Source organism: Tamandua tetradactyla, chromosome 10, assembly GCF_023851605.1.
Source record: "Tamandua tetradactyla isolate mTamTet1 chromosome 10, mTamTet1.pri, whole genome shotgun sequence".
Lineage (NCBI taxonomy): Eukaryota > Metazoa > Chordata > Mammalia > Pilosa > Myrmecophagidae > Tamandua > Tamandua tetradactyla.
In genome coordinates this window covers 49,406-69,994 of record NC_135336.1, presented here as the reverse complement: position 1 = coordinate 69,994, position 20,589 = coordinate 49,406, and the positions used below count along the sequence as shown (strand labels likewise).

Genomic DNA, 20,589 nt, shown 5'->3' with positions numbered 1-20,589 from the left:
CTCTTCTTACAATATTTTAAAATCTGAAGTTTTATGAATTCATCAGAATAAATATCTGCATACCATAATATCTCTTGTCTCTATTAACAGTTAGAAATTCCTACCATTCTGTGATGTGTCAACAGGATTTAGTAATTATTATTTCTTTGTTTAAATTCAGCATGACTAAAATCAGTAATTTCTTCAGGTTTGTTATGTTATCTAAAATTAATAAATTTTCTAACTAAGGGCTTGTCTTATTTGTTATAAATTTTTTATAGAGAACATTTGTAAACTTAAGAATTCATAATGAATCCTACTTTTGTGACATTTCATAAATTTTCATCAAGTAAGTTGCTAAAATTTCCTTTAAATTATTCTTCTACAAATCTGGGCTTGCAGTTTCAACTTTCTTTACTATTTCAAGTTAACATAAGAAAATTTTCCACATTGTCCAAGTATTTAATTATAATGAATTTCAACCTCTGTTTTAAGGATAAAAATGTTTAACAACTTTTCATTGACTCATCACTGTTCATTAATTTACTCCAAAAACTAACATCTGCAATATATTCTTTTACATTCTTCATTTATGCAATGATTTTTAACTCATCATATCTAATATGATATTAATTATTTCCTTAGAACTTTTTTGATGTGAAATCTATGTTCATTATCTACATTTTAAAATAATATCTCTTGTTTTTATTTGCAATGAGAAATGTCTTTGATAAACATTCATATTTTAGCAATATACTTTTCTGAATAATTCCCTTTTAGTACATATATTGTGTCTATTTTTTATATATTAGGCCTTTTATAGTTTCTTGTCTTTTTATGAAATATTATGCTCTTGCTTTTGCTTATGTACATTTCATTTATTCAGAAAATGTATGCTGCTGCTTTGTGTTGGCAATGATAGTCAACAGATTTTATAATTTTGCAGACAACAATAAATCCAAGAAATGCATAAATTTATTTTGCAATGAATGGCTTTTAGCATATTCACAGAGTTTTGTATTCATCACCTCTATCAATTTTGGAGCATTTTCATTACTTTAAAAAGAAAAGCACCCATAGTCTATCTTTCTCTAAGCCAACATACCACTGGTCTGTTTCTGTCAGAACTACCAATTTTTCTATATTCATTGATTTATAAATTTATTTATACATTTATCTATATTTACATTCTGTATAAATGAAGTCAAACAATATGCAGTACTTTGTTTCTGGTTTCTTTCACGTGGCATGTATTTTGACAATTTATGGAAGAGTATTCATATATTACTATTCAGTACAGTCCATAGTTTGCTTTGTGTTTTACTCATATACAATCCTCTTATTAACACTCTGTAATAGTATCATATATTTGTTCTAATTCATGGAAGAATATCTTTATATTTTTTACTTTTGACCATGCTTATCATCCACAAAAGGGTTCACTATGTTACACAGTTCCATGTTTCATACTTTAACTTTCCATCTATTGACATACATGACCTTAAATTTCCCTTTCATTCACATCCATATGCACATATTCTCACTGTTAATTACACTCACTGTAATGTACTAACATCACCTCTTTCTGTTTCCAAACATTTATAATCAATCTTATTACCCAGTATTCAAGTAGCAAGGATTGGCTCCACATCTCTATTTTCTGGTAAACTATGTTCCACATATTAACTCCATGATATTGGTCACTATATTTAATTCATATAAGTGAAGTCATACAATATTTTTGCATGTCTGACTTCACTCAACATAATATCTTTGAGATTCATCTATGTTGTCACATGCAATGAGACTTCATTTCTGTTTACAGCTGAATAATATTCCATGATAATGAATATACAACATTTTGTTTATACATTGGTCAAAGGACATGGGTTGTTTCCAAATTTTGGCAAATGTGAATAGTGCTGTTATGAACACTGGTGTGCAAATGTCTGTTTGCAAACCAACTTGCAGTTCTTCTGACTATATACCTAGTAACAGGCCTGTTGGATTGTATGGTAGTTTTATACTTAGCTTCCTGAGGAACTGCCAAACTGCCTTCATCGGTGGCTGTACTACTCTATGTTTCTGCAAACAGAAATAAAGGTTTCCATTTCTCCACATCCTCTCCAACACTTGTAGTTTTACTTTAAAAAATTTTTAATAGCAGCCACTCTGGAAAATGTGAAATGATAACTCATTGTGGTTTTGATTTGTACTTCCCTAATAGTGAAGCTGAGCATCGATTCATGTGTGGCAGGTTCCAGGAATTGAACCTGTGTCTCCAGCATGGTGGGTGAATACTCTGCTACTGAGCCACCATTGCCTGCCCTCTTCATGTGCTTTTAATCCATTTGTATATCTTCTTGGGAAAAACACTATTAAGCCTTTGTATATATTTTAATTGCTTTTTTTAACTTTTAAACTTTGAGTTGTAGTGTCTCCCTGGATATTAAACTCATCGGATATGTAGTTTTCAAAAGTATTTTCTCCCATTAAGTTGCCATTTCACACTCTTGATAAAGTCCTTCCATTTCAATGAAGTCCATTTTATTTATTTTTCTTTCAGTATTTATGTTTGGATCCAAGTTCTAAGAAATCACCTCTTTCCAAAAGATCTTGAAGATGCTTCCCTACAATTTCTTGTGGGAGTTTTTTGGTCCAGGCTTTACATCCAGGTCTTTGATTCATTTTTTAGTTAATATTTGTATAAAATGTGAAATACAGGTTCTCTTTTATTATTTTAGATATGGATATCCAGTTTTCCTGGCACCATTTGTTGAAAATTCTGATCTGACTCAATTGTGTGGACTTGGCAGCCTTGTCAAAAATCAATTGACCACAGATGTGAGGGTCTATTTCTGAAATCTCAATTTTTCCCAATATCCAATATGTCTGTCTTTGTGCCAAGCCCATGCCATTTTTACTGATCTTGTTTTGTAATATGTTTTAATGACAGGTAGTGAGAGTCCTTAAATATTGTTATTCTTTTTCAAGTTTTTTTTTCAGTATTTACCATTCACAAAAGATTTGTTAATTAACTTTTCCAGTTCTTCAATATAATCTACTGTAATTTTCATTAGGATTGTGCTGAATCTGAAATTCAATTTGGGTAGAATTGACATCTTGATAATATTTAGCCTCCTTATCTATGAGCCCACAATGTCCTTCCATTTATTTGTGACTTCTTTTTACCCATAATAATATTTTGTAATTTTATGAATACAGGTACATTACATCCTTGGTTAAATTTATTCCTATATATTTGGTTCTTTTATTTGCTATTGTAAATGCATTTTTTTTCCTGATTTCCTCCTCAGATTTCTCATTACTAGAGTATGGAAACACTACTAATTTTTAAATGTTAATCATGTATTCTGTTAATGCACTGAAATTGTTTATTCATGATAATACCTTTGCTGCAAATTTTCAGGACTTTTAGCTATAGGGTTATATCATCTTCAATTACTGAAAGTTTTACTTCTTCCTTTTCAATCTGAGTATCTCTCATTTATTTTTCCTTCTTAATTTCTCTAGCTAAAACTTCTGAGAAAATGTTGAATAACAGTGGAACTATAGGTTTCCTTATCTTTTTCATCATTTTCAATGGGAAAATATTCAGTCTTTCACAATTGGGTAGATATTAGCTGTTTTTTTAATGTATAGTCTTTGTCATGTTGAAAAAGCTTATTATTCTTATTTTTTGAAGGTTTTTCTTTATCAATAAAGTGTGCCAGATTTTGTCAAATGCCCTCTCTGCACCAATTGAAATGCTCATGTGGGTTTTTCTCTTTTTTTTGTTAATGTGATGTATTACATTAATTAATTTTCCTGTGTTGAACTGCCCTTTTATACTTGGAATAAAACTCACTTGGTCATGGTGCATAATTATTTTAAAATGTTGTTGGATTCAATTTGCAGGTATTTTGTTGAGGATTTTTGCATCTATGTTCATACGAGAGAGTGGGCTGCAGTTTCCTTTTAGTGTTATTTGACCAGTATAGTTATTGGTATTAGGGTGATATTGGCTTCATAGAATGAATTAGGTCGCTTCATCTTCAAATTTTACAAGTGTTTGAGCAGAGTTGGTACTAAATTTTCTGAGGATGTTTGGTAGAATTCAACAGTGATGCCATCCAGTCCTGGTTTTAATCTCTTTACTTGTGAGCGGTTTGTTCAGGTCTTCTGTTTCATCTGGAGTCGGTGTGGGTTGATCCTGTATTTCTGGAAAAGTGTTCATTTTCTCTAAATTCCATACTTTGTTGCATATAGTTGTTCACAGTATCCTCTTAGATAATTCTATTTTTGTGGGGTCAGTAGTAATCTCCCCTTTCTCCTTTCTTACTTTATTGCCTCTTCCCTGCTTTATCATTGTCAGTGTAGCTAAGGATCCATCGATTTTATTGACCTTCACAAAGAATCAGCTTCTGGTTTTGTTGATGCCATCTATTTTTTCCCCTCAATTCCATTTTTTTCTGCACTAATATCCATTACGTCTTTCTTCTGCTTGCTTTGGGATCAGTTTGCAGTTGTTTTTCTAAATCCTCCAGCTGTGCAGATAGGTCTTCGATTTTCACTCTTTCTTTCTATGTAGGTATTCAGTTTTGTAAAGTTTCCTCACAGCACTGCCTTACTTCTGTTTTGACTTTTGTTTGTTTTAAGATATTTACTCATTTCTCCCCCAATTTTTTCTTTACCATTGATTATTTAAAAGTGCACTATTTAACTTTCCTAAATTCATGAATATTCCATTCCTCCATCTGTTATTAAATTCCAGCTTCATTTCATTATGATCAATTTTTAAAATAATTTCAAACTTTTAAAAATAATTGAGAACTGTTTTACACAACATATGGTTTATACTGGAGAATTATCAATGAGCACTTGAGAAGAATGCATACCCTGTGCTTTGGGGCACATTGTTCAGTATTAGTCTCTTAAGGGGAGTTCATTTATCAAATTATTCAGGTTCTCTGTTTCCTTATTAATCCTCTGTCTAAATATTTTACCCATCAATTTGAGCTGTGGCTTGAAGTCTTCACATTTCAAATCTGTTTACCCCTTCACTTGTGCTAGTTTGCCTTATGTCTTATTGGACATCCTTGTTAGTGCATAAATACTTATTATTGTCATTTCCTATTGGTGGATTGTCACTTGTCTTAATATATTTTGTCCTCATTTTGCTATTTTTAAAAAAAATATTAATGACATTGAATAACTGTCAAGATAAGGTTCTAAATTTTTGAAATGTAGGGCAAAGAAGTCAAGTTTCCGTTCTGTTTCTTACCGCTTAACCTCCTCCCAAAATATTGTCTCTTTACAGGTGACTTATTGGAATCCCACCAGTAAAGATTTAGTAAAAATAGATTAATCATAAAATGAGTTTACAAAATTATCATTTCTTCAGCTTTTACTTATATTATTTGACAGTACAATTAATGACTATAGAAAACTTGATTTCAATGTTGTCATGAAAAACTCAGTTATGGTGATTTTGCAAGGAGTAGGCATAGCTAACTGAAGTAAAATTGACAAAAAATCTCCAACAGGTTCTACTTTGGCTGAAACACCAAAGACACCTATTCTGAAGTACAGTTAGGCTGGGTTTTTGATCTCAACAAAACTTTTTTCAGTATCACTGTATTTTTGATAATAAGAATTGTACTTCCAAAATTCACTAAATATATAACATTTTAATTCTAATATATAATATTTTTAACACCTTGACCAGAATCATAACATTTTCTTCTAAAATTCTGAATTGTAAGTAGTTTTCCTTGCAGAAGTTGCTTATAAAGATATATAGAACTTGGTTTTATTATGGTTAATTAATTAAAGGTTCATAAGATGTTTCACTGGATTACATATATAAGTTTTTGCAATTAAATTAATCATAAAATGCTTCTCAAGCCAGCACTGATTTTTGCTTTCTTCTCTCATGCTTCTTTAAATAAAATAAAAAACAGCACAGTATAATAATACAAGTTGCTCAAACATTGTTGTGGTTGATTAAAACAATACTGTATAGCTAAATTAGGTGAAACTGCCAGAACCCAAATGGTGAAAGTTCATTATGACTCATTTTGGTGCATTCAATAGCTGATACACCTTCCTAGAAAAGAGTTAATTATGTTGCACCCCCTAATGCAAATTACATCAAATTGCAGAATTTAGAAGTGTCTAATATAACATAGGTCAAAGTGTATTACAAATATTTAATAATAAAATTGGAATGTTTCTGAAAATACAGTGAGATAAAATTATGTGAATACCTGAGTATACCTAAAAGCAAGCATTATATGCACAAAGGAAAATAATTGGAAGAAAACACACCTATATATCAACAGCATTTATGGGAGAATTTCCTTTTCCTATTTGAATTTTATTGTATTCTAATTTTTGTTCAATTAAAGTTTTTCCCTTGATACTGTTAAACTTTTAAAAATAAAAGTGCCATTTTTGAAAAATATGCTATTCCATTTCTGATGCTCAACAATCTGGACTTTCAGCCAAGTTTAATTAACATATCTCTATAAATATCATCTCTTTTATCCAATCAAAACTGAGCCCATTAAAAAGATAATCAAAATATGCTGCTCAATATTGACTGGTATCTATGGGGAATGCAAATCTTTGTTACAACTCTAACATGAATTCATTAGTCCTAGAATTTATATCCTTAGAATCATGCCAAGTAATCTACCCTGGAAATTGGTCCCAATTATAAGCACTATTCAATATAAGAAGTGCTGTGGCATTATCAGGGTAAACAGCAAGGAATACTTGCTATGATTTTTATCATAATAGCTCTTATATACTTATGAAACATAATTTCCAGTTGAAAATTATATTTGATGAGGAGTTCAATAAAAAACTTAGGGTGATTTATTTTACCTCAGATTAAAGAGAAATTCATGCACAAAAAATTAAACGTAAGTTATCCTAAAAGATTACAATAATTATATTACTGAAATATCATGCTCTTTAGTTCATGCATTTTATTTGTGAGAAATATTGAGGTTGACTTATTTCTAGACAGGCAATGTTGGAAGTATTTTTTTCATCTGTTATTGTATAATATAACATATATACAAAGCAAAGAAAGCAAAAATTCACCATCAAATGGCTTCCCCCTATTAAGCTGAAAATCACTGGTAATTGCAAATTTCCTTGGATCAAGTGGCTTTTTGAGATGTTCTATTCTCGAGTTAGTGTAGGCAATTTGGTGGTTCCTTGGAAAACCAAACATCAAGTTGCCCTATGATCTGGAAATACCACTACTCAGTACATAACAAGAAAGGTTGAAAGCAGTGAAAAGAACAGAGATTAGCACACTAATGTTCATAGTGCATTATTCACAATGGGCAAAATATGGAAACAATTCAAGTGCCCATCAACACAGTAGTGGATAAACAAAATGGTGGTATATACTTATGAATTAGTTAGATTTCTTTGGAGAAACACTACCAGCAGGAGATATCTGTAAATGTGAGATTTATAACGGTGTCTCATGTAACCATGGTAATGGAAGAGTCCAAAATCTATAGGGTAGGTAGCAAAGCTAGCAGCTCCAATGAAGGAACTGGATGAACTCCACAGGAGAGGCTTGCTGGCTAAAGAAGCAATGAGGAAAGTCTCTTTTCTCTCCTGAAAATCTTCAACTGATTGGGTTATCTTACTGGTGGGCTAATTGCATCTGTGACTGATTATATCTGTGATCAACTGACTGATGATTTAATACATCAGCCTTCCAGTTTATCAACCAGCCACAAAATATCCTTGCAGCAATGATTAGGCCAGTGCTTGCCTGATCAGACAACTGGACATCATCACTTAACCAAGTTGACACCAGACCCTAATCATCACAGCATACAATGAAATATTACACAGCAGTAAGACAAAATGAGGTCCTGAAACATATGACCACATGGATGAATTTTGAAGACATAATGCTGAGTGAAATAAGCCAGACAAAAGGATAGGTACCGAATGATTTTACTGCTTTTATGACCCTGGTAAAGGAAAACTCACAGACATATAATGTAGGAAGGAGGGGACCTAGAGATACAAGGAAAAGGAGTTACAGGAAAGTTTAGATTTACTATTTGGTGAGGGTGTGTTTATCTGTCATTTTTCTCTTTGAAGCAATAAAAATAGTCTAAAATTGAAAGTGTTGACGATTGTACAACTAAATGAGGATACTGTGAGACATGGATTGTTTATTTTGGACATTACCCATGATGCCTAATGGATAGAGATGCCCTAAAGGTACACTGACTGAGAAGCAGAAAGGTGAACTCTAGTGTGTACACATAGATGGAATATTGTGCAGCTACAGAAATGAAAGCGTGAGGCACACACAAGGCGAATGGACTTGAGGACATTATGCTGTGCAAAATAAACCAGAAACAAAAGAACAAATCTCCTATGGTCTCCTTTAACAAATACTCATAAAAAAACTGGAGCCTAGATTGTTAGTTCTTATAGCAGCCACATCTATTCCGGAGTTGTGTTATCTCAATCTTGATTCTAAGATGCTATGCTATATACATATAACCATATAGTGTTTCCTTGGAACTCTGGCTACCTGTGTGACAGCTAAGACTCAGAGCTGAGGTTCTGCAACTCTAAAAGTCAGTATTGCTACATACAACACCTGTTAAATAAACCAAAAAAGAAATCAGGCTTCAATAAGAGATAAAAATGACACCAAGATGGCCGGGACTAAGGTAAATCAGAATACAGGGCAAAGAATAATGAGGTTCACATTTTAGGGCTTCACCTACTGAATGAGACCAAAGGAAGAGAAGTTTATTTTTCCAAAACCTAAATTTTCTGTAGCACACAATCTAACTCAACCTGCCTGGATAGCTCATTTAAACAACCCAAATACATGGAGCTCAGAATGGGAACAACGGTTTGTAATTCTGTAAAGCTTAATGCAATTTTGTAAAGCTTAATTCTGTTAAGCTTATACTGTGGATGCATCCCACAGTATATTAGGCAGATAACTTAAAAGTATAGGAAAAGTCCCTTGAGGGAATGGAGAAAAAACAGGGAACTATTAACTTTTCAACCTGGGAAATCCCTGATACTCTCTCAAACACTAGGGACTCCCAAGTTAATAGTTCAAGCTCTCAATCTTGAGGCTTCCTTTTAAGAAATTTATTTCTGTAGAAAAGAAGTCAAGCCTATCTATAGTTACATCAAAGAATTACACCCAGAAAACCTCTTTTGTTCCTCAGATGTGGCTTTTCTCTAAGCTCAACTCTGCTCAGAAAATAATTACCCTACCACCCGCCATGTGAGACATGACATCCAGGGGTGACACTCTCTCTGGGAACATGGGACATAACTCCCAGGGATGATCCTGGTCTTGGCACTGTGGTATGGACAACACTTTCCTGACCAAAATGGGGAAAAATGTAGCAAAATAAGCTATCAGTGGCAAAGAGAGTTCAAATAGAGTCAAGAGGCTATTCTGGAGCCTACTCTTATACAAGCTTAAGTTAGAAATTGCTAATTGCCACAGTTTGTCAAAACCCAACCAACATCATTCCTGTTAACCCTAAAGAATACCCAGGGCTCCATCTGAGATTCTACAAAAGTTTCATGTACTAAGTTTACTTTCCAGAAACTTATAACCTCCAGATGGTTCGTAGGCCAGATAAGTCCTGAAACCCAGAGGGATTCAAGAACATGCCCTATTCAAGTTCCATGCCCTATTCCATACTGCTGACACCTCTTTTCAACATGAATAAGTTAGAATGGGCATAGCCCTAATATCCCTAAAGACTGGGAGAAGGATCAAAGGAAAAGGGGGAGTTATAACAGAGAAGACAAAATTTAACAAATAAGTATGACTGCTGACTCATTATACTGATATTTCTGTTAGTCTCCAGTACCTTGGAGTACCTAGAAGATAAAACCTGAAATAGTGGAACTGTAACACATACCAAACATTGAAATCTGTTCTATAACTACTTGTTAAAATACACTTTGACATTTACGTGCTTTTTCATATATATGTTATATTTTCACACAAAAAATGTTTAAAAAGACAGTATTGAAACATAAGAGAAAACTGGAATATAGATTGTAACCTTTATATCAAGGTTAAATTCCCTGAAGTAGATTACATAAGTGAATAATCTTGTTCACAGGAAATGCACATGAAAGTATTATGTGTTTAAGGAATATGATGCATACAACAGGCTCTCAGATTTTCAGAAGGCAGATATACAGGTAGATAGATAAGGAAGGAGGGAGATACATCAAAGGTGGCAAAATGTTTTAACTGGTAGATCTGGTGGGAGGGATAAGTTGGGGTTCCCTTTATGGGGTTTATATTATGTTTGCAACTGCCCTGTAAATTGAATTTATTTCCAAAAAATAAATTTTTAAAAAATGAATTTCTTTAAAACATCAAGGATAGGTTTGTTTTTGTTTTTTTAAAGTAATACTCAAGAAACTCAAGTGTATCCAAATTCTGAACAAATTAAGACAACAATTCAATGCATAGAAAGACTATTACAACACAAGGAGTAAAAAATAATAAACAGAAAAGACTTGCCAATAGAGGGGGCACATAAATACACAAATCTAAAGTTTTAATATTATATGAACAAACAAGTATACCTGTTAGCTATCTTTTTCTAACATTATAATAGTGTTTTTATATTTAGTACAAACATACAGAATGTCTTTATATGTGTAATGTAGTTGTTTTTTTCCCTATCATACCCCTTACCCCTTGCCTTCATTGATCACTAGCATTTCAAAATAAATTTATTTCAACATTTGTTCCCCCTATTATTTATTTTTATTTCATATGTTCTACTTGTCTGTTGACAAGGTAGATAAAAGGAGCAACAGACACAAGGTTTTCACAATCACACAGTCACATTGTTACAGCTGTATCATTATTCAATCATCCTCAAGAAACATGGCTACTGGAACACAGCTCTACATTTTCAGGCAATCCCCTCCAGCCTCTCCATTACATCTTGAATAACAAGATGATATCTACTTGATGCATAAGAATAACCTCCAGGATAACCTCTCGACTCTGTTTGGATTCTCTCAGCCACTGACACTTTGTCTCATTTCCCTCTTCCCCCTTTTGGTCAAGAAGGTTTTCTCAATCCCTTGATGCTAAGTCTCTGCTCATTCTAGGGTTTTTCTCAATTCCTTGATGCTGAGTCTCCGCTCATTCCAAGATCTCTGTCCCATGTTGCCAGGAAGGTCCACACCCCTGGGAGTCATGTCCCACGTAGAGAGGGAGAGGGTGGTGAGACTGCTTGTTATGTTGGTTGGAGAGAGGGGCCACATCTGAGCAACAAAAGAGGCTTTCTGGGGGTGACTCTTAGGCCCAAATTTTAAGTAGACTTGACCTATCCTTTGTGGGGTTAAGTTTCATATGAACAAACCCCAAGACTTGGGGCTCTGCCTATAGCTTTGGTTTCCCACACTATTTGTGAGAATATCAAGAATTCAACTTGGGGAAGTTAAATTTCTCCCCGTTCTCACCACTCCCCGAAGGGGGCTTTGCAGATACTTTTCCACTCACTGATTGAATCACTCTGGGATTCATCGGGGCATCACTCTGGACAAACCAACAAAATCTCATGTCCTACCTGAGATTCCAAGTACTTATGGCATTCAATCAAACTGTCTACATAAGTTATGTTAGGAAATGCACTAGTCAAAATATAAATTTTGTAACTAATAAACATTTTTTGCTTTAGTCTCACACAGAAGGTGACATTTTAAAATATTAATTACCATCTATTTTCAGCACCCTGCAATAATGAAATTCCTTTGTTCTTCCTCAGGCAAAAACATTTTTGAAATTGTACCTTGTACATTTCACTATTATTATACAGTCTAGTCATTCCTAGATTATACCATCTCAATCATTAACATCTATCTTTCTTTCTGATTTCAATATGTCCCCAGCCCTCCTCCCTCTATCATTCTCACATGTAGCTTCATTCAGTGTTTTAACATAATTATATTACAGTTAGGTAGTATTGTGTTTTCCATTTCTGAGTTTTTGTATCCAGTCCTGTTGTATAGTCTGTATCCCTTCAGCTCCAATTACCCAATATCTTACACTATTTCTATCTCCTGATGGTCTCTGTTATGAAAAAAATATTCCAAGTTTATTCACTAATGTCAGTTCATATCAATGAGACCACACAGTATTTGTCCTTTAGTTTTTGGCTAGTCTCACTCAGCATAATGTTCTCAAGGTCCATCCATGCTGTTACATACTTCATAAGTTTATTCTGCCTTAAAGCTGCATAATATTCCATTGCCTGTATATACCACAGTTTGTTTAGCCACTTGTCTGTTGATGGACATTTTGGCTGTTTCCATCTCCTTGCAATTGTAAATAATGCTGCTATAAACATTGGTGTGCAAATGTCCATTTGTGTCTTTGCCCTTATGTCCTCTGAGCAGATACCTAGCAATGGTATTGCTGGGTCATATGGCAAGTCTATATTCAGCTTTTTGAGGAACTGCCAAACTGCCTTCCACAGTGGTTGCACCATTTGACATTCCCACTAACAGTGGATAAGTGTGCCTCTTTCTCCACATCCTCTCCAGCACTTGTCATTTTCTGTTTTGTTGATAATGGCCATTCTGGTGGGTGTGAGATGATATCTCATTGTGGTTTTGACTTGCATTTCTCTAATGGCCAGGGACATTGAGCATCTCTTCATGTGCCTTTTGGTCATTTGTATTTCCTCTTCTGAGAAGTATCTGTTCAAGTCTTTTTCCCATTTTGTAATTGGATTGGCTGTTTTTTTGTTGTTGAGTTGAACAATCTCTTTATAAATTCTGGATACTAGACCTTTATCTGATATGTCATTTCCAAATATTGTCTCCCATTTTGTAGGCTGTCTTTTACTTTCTTGAAGAAGTTCTTTGATGCACAAAAGTGTTTAATTTTGAGGAGTTCCCATTTCTTTCTTTCTTTCTTCAGTGCTCTTGCTTTAGGTGTAAGGTCTATAAAACGGCCTCCAATTATAAGATTTATAAGATATTTCCCTACATTTTCCTCTAACTGTTTTATGGTCTTAGACCTAATGTTTAGATCTTTGATCGATTTTGAGTTAACTTTTGTCTAGGGTGTGAGATACGGGTCCTCTTTCATTCTTTTGCATATGGATATCCAGTTCTCTAGGCACCATTTATTGAAGAGACTGTTCTGTCCCAGGTGAGTTGGCTTGACTGCCTTATCAAATATCAAATGTCCATAGATGAGAGGGTCTATATCTGAACACTCTATTCAATTCCATTGGTCAATATAGCTGTCTTTATGCCAGTACCATGTTGTTTTGACGACTGTGGATTCATAATATGCCTTAAAGTCAGGCAGCATGAAACCTCCAGCTTCGTTTTTTTTCCACAAGATACTTTTAGCAATTCGGGGCACCTTGCCCTTCCAGATAAATTTGCTTATTGGTTTTTCTATTTCTAAAAAGTAAGTTGTTGGGATTTTGATTGGTATTGCGTTGAATCTGTAAATCAATTTAGGTAGAATTGACATCTTAACTATATTTAGTCTTCCAATCCATGAACATGGTATGCCCTTCCATCTATTTAGGTCTTCTGTGATTTCTTTTAACAGTTTCTTGTAGTTTTCTTTGCACAGGTCTTTTGTCTCTTTAGTTAAATTTATTCCTAAGTATTTTATTCTTTTAGTTGCAATTGTAAATGGAATTCGTTTCTTGATTTCCCCCTCAGCTTGTTCATTACTAGTGTATAGAAACACTACAAATTTTTTAATGTTGATCTTGTAACCTGCCACTTTGCTGTACTCATTTATTAGCTCAAGTAGTTTTGCTGTGGATTTTTCAGGGTTTTCAACATATAGTATCATATCATCTGCAAACAGTGAGAGTTTTACTTCTTCCTTTCCAATTCTGATGCCTTGCATTTCTTTTTCTTGTCTGACTGCTCTGGCTAGAAATTCCAACGCGATGTTGAATAACAGTGGTGATAGTGGACATCCTTATCTTGTTCCTGATCTGAGAGGAAAAGTTTTCAATTTTTCCCCATTGAGGACAATATTAGCTGTGGGTTTTTCATATATTCCTTTTATCATTTTAAGAAAATTCCCTTGTATTCCTATCCTTTGAAGTGTTTTCAACAGGAAAGGATGTTAAATTTTGTCAAATGCCTTCTCTGCATCAATTGAGATGATCATGTGATTTTTCTGCTTTGATTTGTTGATATGTTGTATTACATTAATTGATTTTCTTATGTTGAACCATCCTTGCATACCTGGGATGAATCCTACTTGGTCATGATGTATAATTCCTTTAACGTGTTGCTGGATTTGATTTGCTAGAATTTTGTTGAGGATTTTTGCATCTATATTCATTAGAGAGATTGGTCTGTAGTTTTATTTTTTTGTAATATCTTTGCCTGGTTTTGGTATGAGGGTGATGTTGCCTTCATAGAATGAATTAGGTAGCTTTCCCTACACTTCAATTTTTTTGAAGAGTTTGAGCAGGGTTGGTACTAATTCTTTCTGGAATGTTTGGTAAAATTCACATGTGAAGCCGTCTGGTCCTGGACATTTCTTTTTGGGAAGCTTTTGAATGACTGATTCAATTTCTTTACTTGTGATTGGTTTGTTGAGGTCATCTATTTCTTCTTGAGTCAAAGTTGGTTGTTCATGCCTTTCTAGGAACTTGTTCATTTCATCTACATTGTTGTATTTATTTGCATAAAATTGTTCATAGTATGCTGTTATTACCTCCTTTATTTCTGTGGGGTCAGTGGTTATGTCTCCTCTTCCATTTCTGATGTTATTTATTTGCATCCTCTCTCTTCTTCTTTTTGTCAATCTTGCTAAGGGTCCATCAATCTTACTGATTTTCTCATAGAACCAACTTCTGGTTTTATTGATTTTCTCAACTGTCTTCATGTTCTCAATTTCATTTATTTCTGCTCTAATCTTTGTTATTTCTTTCCCTTTTTCTTGCTTTGGGGTTAGTTTGCTGTTCTTTCTCCAGTTCTTCCAAGTGGACAGTTAATTCCTGTATTTTTGCCCTTTCTTCTTTTTTGATATAGGCACTTGGGGCAATAAATTTCCCTCTTAGCACTGCCTTTGCTGCATCCCATAAGTTTTGATATGTTGTGTTTTCATTTTCATTTGTCTCGAGATATTTACTAATTTCTCTTGTAATTTCTTCCTTGACCCAATGGTTGTTTAAGAGTGTGTTGTTGAGACTCCACATATTTGTGAATTTTCTGGCACTCTGCCTATTATTGATTTCCAACTTCATTCCCTTTTGATCTGAGAAAGTGTTTTGTATGATTTCAATCTTTTAAAATTTATTGAGACTTGCTTTGTGACCCAGCATATGGTCTATCTTTGAGAATGATCCATGAGCACCTGAGAAAAAGGTGTATCCTGCCGTTGTGGGGTGTAATGTCCTATAAATGTCTGTTAAGTCTAGCTCATTTATTGTAATATTCAAATTCTCTGTTTCTTTATTGATCCTCTGTCTAGATGTTCTGTCCATTGATGAGAGTGGCGAATTGAAGTCTCCAACTATTATGGTAGATGTGTCAATTTCCCTTTTCAGTGTTTGCAGTGTTTGCCTCATGTATTTTGGGGCATTCTGGTTTGGTGCGTAAATATTTATGATTGTTATATCTTCATGTTGAATTGTTCCTTTTGTTAGTAGATAGTATCCTTCTTTGTCTCTTTAAACTCTTTTACATTTGAAGTCTAATTTGTTGGATATTAGTATAGCTACTCCTGCTCTTTTCTGGTTGTTATTTGCATGAAATATCTTTTCCCAACCTTTCACTTTCAACCTATGTTTATCTTTGGGTCTAAGATGTGTTTCCTGTAGACAGCATATAGAAGGATCCTGTTTTTCAATCCATCCTACCAGTCTATGTCTTTTGATTGGGAAGTTCAATCATTAACATTTAGTGTTATTACTGTTTGGGTAGTACTTTCCTCTACCATTTTGCCTTTTGTATTTTGTATGTCATATCTAATTTTCCTTCTTTCTACACTCTTCTCCACACCTCTCTCTTCTGTCTCTTCATATCTGTCTCTAGTGCTCCCTTCAGTATTTCTTGCAGAGCTGGTCTCTTGGTCACAAATTCTCTCAGTAATTTTTTGTCTGAAAATATTTTAATTTCTCTCTCATTTTTGAAGGACAATTTTGCTGTGTATAGAATTCTTGGTTGGCAGTTTTTCTCTTTTAGTAATTTAAATATATCGTCCCACTGTCTTCTCACCTCCCTGGTTTCTGCTGACAAATCTACACATAGTCTTATTGGGTTTCCCTTGTATGTGATGGATTGCTTTTCTCTTGCTGCTTTCAAGATCCTCTCTTTCTCTTTGACCTCTGACATTCTGACTAGTAAGTGTCTTGGAGAATGTCCATTTGGATCTATTCTCTCTCTTTTTTTTTTTTACAAGTGTAAGCCAAGGAGAATGTGGTTTTCATCTTGAAGATGTACATTTCAGAAAGAATCCAACCTGAAATGCATTAACACACTATTGCAAAGTGTTCCAGTTTACTAGCTGCCAGAATGCAATATACCAGAAATGAAATGGCTTTTAAAAAGGGGAATTTAATAAGTTGCTAGTTTACAGCTCTAAGGCCAAGAAAATGTCCCAATTAAAGCAAGTCTATGGAAATGTCCAATCAAAGGCATCCAGGAAAAGATACCATGGTTCAAGAAGGCCGATGAAGTTCAGGGTTTCTTTCTCAAGTAGAAGGCACATGACAAACACAGTCAGGGCTTCTCTCTCAGCTGGAAGGGCACATGGTGAACACAGAGCCATCTACTAGCTTTCTCTCCTGGCTTCCAGGTTCTTGAAGTTCCCCAGGAGGCATTTTCCTTCTTCATCAACAAAGGTCGCTGGCTCGTGGACTCTCTGTCTCATGGTGCTGCAGCATTCTCTATTCTCTCTGAATCTCCTTTCTCCAAAATGTTTCCTCTTTTATAGGACTCTAGAAACTTATCAATCCCCACCCAAATGGATGAACATGTCATCACCTAATCCAGTTTAACAGCCACTCTTGATTAAATTGCACTTCCAGGGAGATCATCTGATTACAGTTTCAAACATATGGTATTGAATGGGATTATTCTGCCATTATGATATGGGATTTTGATTAAAACATGGCTTTTCTAGGGTCCATACATCCTCTCAAACTAGCATGCAAAGTGACCCACAAAAATGCTTATCCATTACAACTTTATATAGAGAGACTCTTACTGAGGGTTATCATAGAGTTCAATCTTAAAGGACAAACTACTTATGTGGGGACTTACAATATCAGGGATCAATGTAAATTAAATAGCATAAGTGAAAAAATATACAATCACAAGAGTAAGAAGTTAGAAACCTGAATACTGTGGAAAAGATTTACTAGTCTGCACGAGTTGGTTTTGATATGCTATTAGTTACTTATTACTGTAAATGATCAAGATTTTCACTGCAGCAGTATTTTCCACACATATAAGAACCTTGAAGTGATAAGCCTTTCTCAAATTGTCACTTAGTGTTTCTACCCCTCCCCTCAAAATACAGAAATAAGTTTCTAATAATAACTAGCCATTTATAAAGTTGTAAGATACAGGTCTTCATAAACATTAAACAAGCTACAACTGAAGCACTTGGATGAACACTACCAATACTTACAAAAAGAAAGTGTTGGACTGCAAACTGCTAAATACTATATGCATTACAATAAACACACTATTCATGTTCTTGTGAAACCAAAATGGGGGGAATCTTACTGCTATTCTGTTAACAATAAGATTAGCAATAATCTTACTGCTAATCTAATTGCTATTGAAGTAAATTAAAAAGTAAGGCCAAACTGCTTTAATGTATCAATCTAGTTTAGAAGCATCATCAAAAAAAAACATTTAATTATAAGTGGCTTGGATTATTATCTTAGAGTTCCTTTTATTTTGTTTTTTTTTTTGCATGGGCAGGCATGGAGAATTGAACTCTGGTCTCTGGCATGTTGAGCCACCATGGCCCACCCAGGATATATTCTTTAATGCGAATTTTGCATACTACTAAAAGACAGTCTGCCAGGACACATCCTAGAAAAGCTGTGAAATCAAGCTCTTTGTTATTCCTGAAGGAATACATCAGTTTGATAACACATGTACACCTCCCAGTGTATCCAGGAGCTCTATATACCAAGTAATTCAGTAACTGATAGGAGGATATAAGCAAAGAGGAAAACAAAAGCAGACCTTGTATCAACTTATACTGGATGGAAAGTATTTTTTTAATTACATGATAAATGTAATTCATAAAATCAAATGTACTCATAAAGGTACATCTATTTTATGTTACATAAAAAACTGCAGACTATAAATTGTGCATATTTACCATAATGTGTTACCTGGGAAAGCCAGTGAGTGGGATTTCTTGCAAATATTTATTGCCATGATACAAAACAAATATGTGTAAACTGCATGGTCCCTAAAAAAGCAGTCTGAGTTTATATATAGAAAGATGTCACTATCTGATAAAATATGCAAGAGATGATTTGGTGGGCCAGCCCCTACCTTAAGACTGCAGGTATAGCTGAGAACCCCCTCTCCCCATCTTGTTAGCATATATTAGGTGTGGTTGCGGTCACCATGAATAAGGAAAGACACTCCACCTGAAATTCCAAAGATTCAGAGGTTATTTTCCCAGGAACTAAGGGCAAGGCCAGTCAAATTTTTTTATTATATTGCCTTCATAATGGAGAGTGAGTAAGTCTTTTACCTCCTATTCATTTTACCTCTTTTCCCAACATGAAAGTACCTAGAAGACTGAATTATCAATTGTGATGTTGCTAAGTAAGCTTGAAATTGGAACAAATGCTGATGAAATATTTTTTATCTCACAATAGAAAACACTTCTCTAGTGACCAGCACTTAGATCCATAGCCTTTTCACAGTGATTGCAACACTTCAGTCATTTGAATATTACCTTCATGAGTTTTGCCATACGTCCATGCCATTATGTATTGAATTTTTAAAAACTTTTTAAAAATGCAGTTTAATTGAGATATCTTCACACACCATAGAATCCATCCAAAGTATACAATCAGTGGCTTGATCATGTGTATAGAAGGAGTTTCTCAAATATTTATATCTGAGAATGAACATCTACTTTTTCCATTTGAGGTGGTCCAGTTTTGGCCTACTGTGGATTAAAAGCAATTTTTAACAGCCTTGACAGGATGATAGGCACAGTTTACATTAGTACCAAAATCATTAAGTAATGTGGAGATAATGTCAAAAACATAAAATCACTAAAACTACCATTTTTCTTATCTGTATTAACTTGGAAAATTTGGTACCTCTTTTTAAGAGAGAGGGATCTTAGCTTCAACGTTTGATTTGCAACTGTATCTTTGAGGAAATTTCTGCTCTCCCAGATTTCATGGGATTTAGAGAATTTGGAGAAACTCTATAATAAAACATGCATCATCTAAGTTTTCATGTGAATTTTTAGAGACAGGACCCTTAAGCCTTTAAATGTCACTTGCCGCTGCCATTCTTAACTCTACACAGTGAATCCCTTGATCATAGGCCTATCTTATGCATAGTATTTAATAGTATAGTAGTTGGCATATACTAGGTGTTCATTTAAAGACTATTCAACAACTGAATGATATCTGCCTTTTTCCTATGTTGCAATGTATTACTGCCACTTAAATCTGTTAGAGGGAACCTGGGAATAGAATATACTGGCTTCATTTTCTTGAATCACATATTAAGGAACAAGTTTCCTGAACTGTGTGTGTGCTTTTATACTCTGTTTTACTTTTGAATTATATTATTATCATCTATCACTTACTTATCCTTTCCTCAATATTGAACTTTAGTTCTCATCAGAATTCACTTTCTCTTAACTAGGGCTAGCTTGCACAAATTACATGTATTGAGTTTTTCATAAATAACCATTTAATTGAGATATCTGAAAGCAGAAATGTCTATTCTCTACAATTGTGGATAGCAGAGAATGTCTGTTATGTGTCTTGATGTATTTTTCATTAAAAAATCTGTTTATTTAAAAAAAATATGCAAGAGATGGAATTTCCCAGAGTTTAATAACCACACAGGTGCCTCCTCCTTAGCCTTCTTTCCTGTGTGACAGTTTTATCCCTTCATTCTGGTCCTCACTTTCTCACAGTCCAGGGGTCTGAATGACCTTTTCAACAAGTTCCCCAAAGGCACACTGGATACCACCACAGTTTTTCTGTGCTTGCCTGGAATAACATGGAATGCTTTCATTCAAATTTCAGGATTTTGTTTCTATCAACTTCATGATTTTCCTTAACTTTATTTCCAACTAGCATGCTTACTATGTCATTTCTTGTGCTGCATGTTTCCAATTCATTTAACCAATTATCCAGTTTAAGAAAGGTGTCTCTTCTTGTGACATTATCAGTTAATATAGCACCCTGTGCACCTCTACAATAGCTGGGAGTTAATGTTCTGAATCGCTCTTGACCACCAGTATCCCATTTCCATTCACTGAAACTGTTTTCACCTTAATGTCAACACAGGCCTCAGCTCCAGCCTGCACAGCTGCCAGCTGGT

General features: G+C 34.3%; 1 long non-coding RNA gene across 5 annotated transcripts in view; it reads right to left on the bottom strand.

The window, feature by feature from the left end:
- The window catches only part of LOC143648118 (uncharacterized), a 167,367-nt gene that overhangs the window by 100,480 nt on the left and 46,298 nt on the right, over window positions 1-20,589 (bottom strand). For 3 of the 5 annotated variants that reach the window (XR_013158378.1, XR_013158379.1, XR_013158380.1), the window contains exon 4: window positions 18,559-18,656. This is a non-coding gene — a long non-coding RNA (uncharacterized LOC143648118). Of the gene's footprint in view, window positions 1-609; window positions 18,657-20,589 lie in introns of those variants that run through there. The other 2 variants (XR_013158377.1, XR_013158376.1) reach the window with 1 other exon arrangement.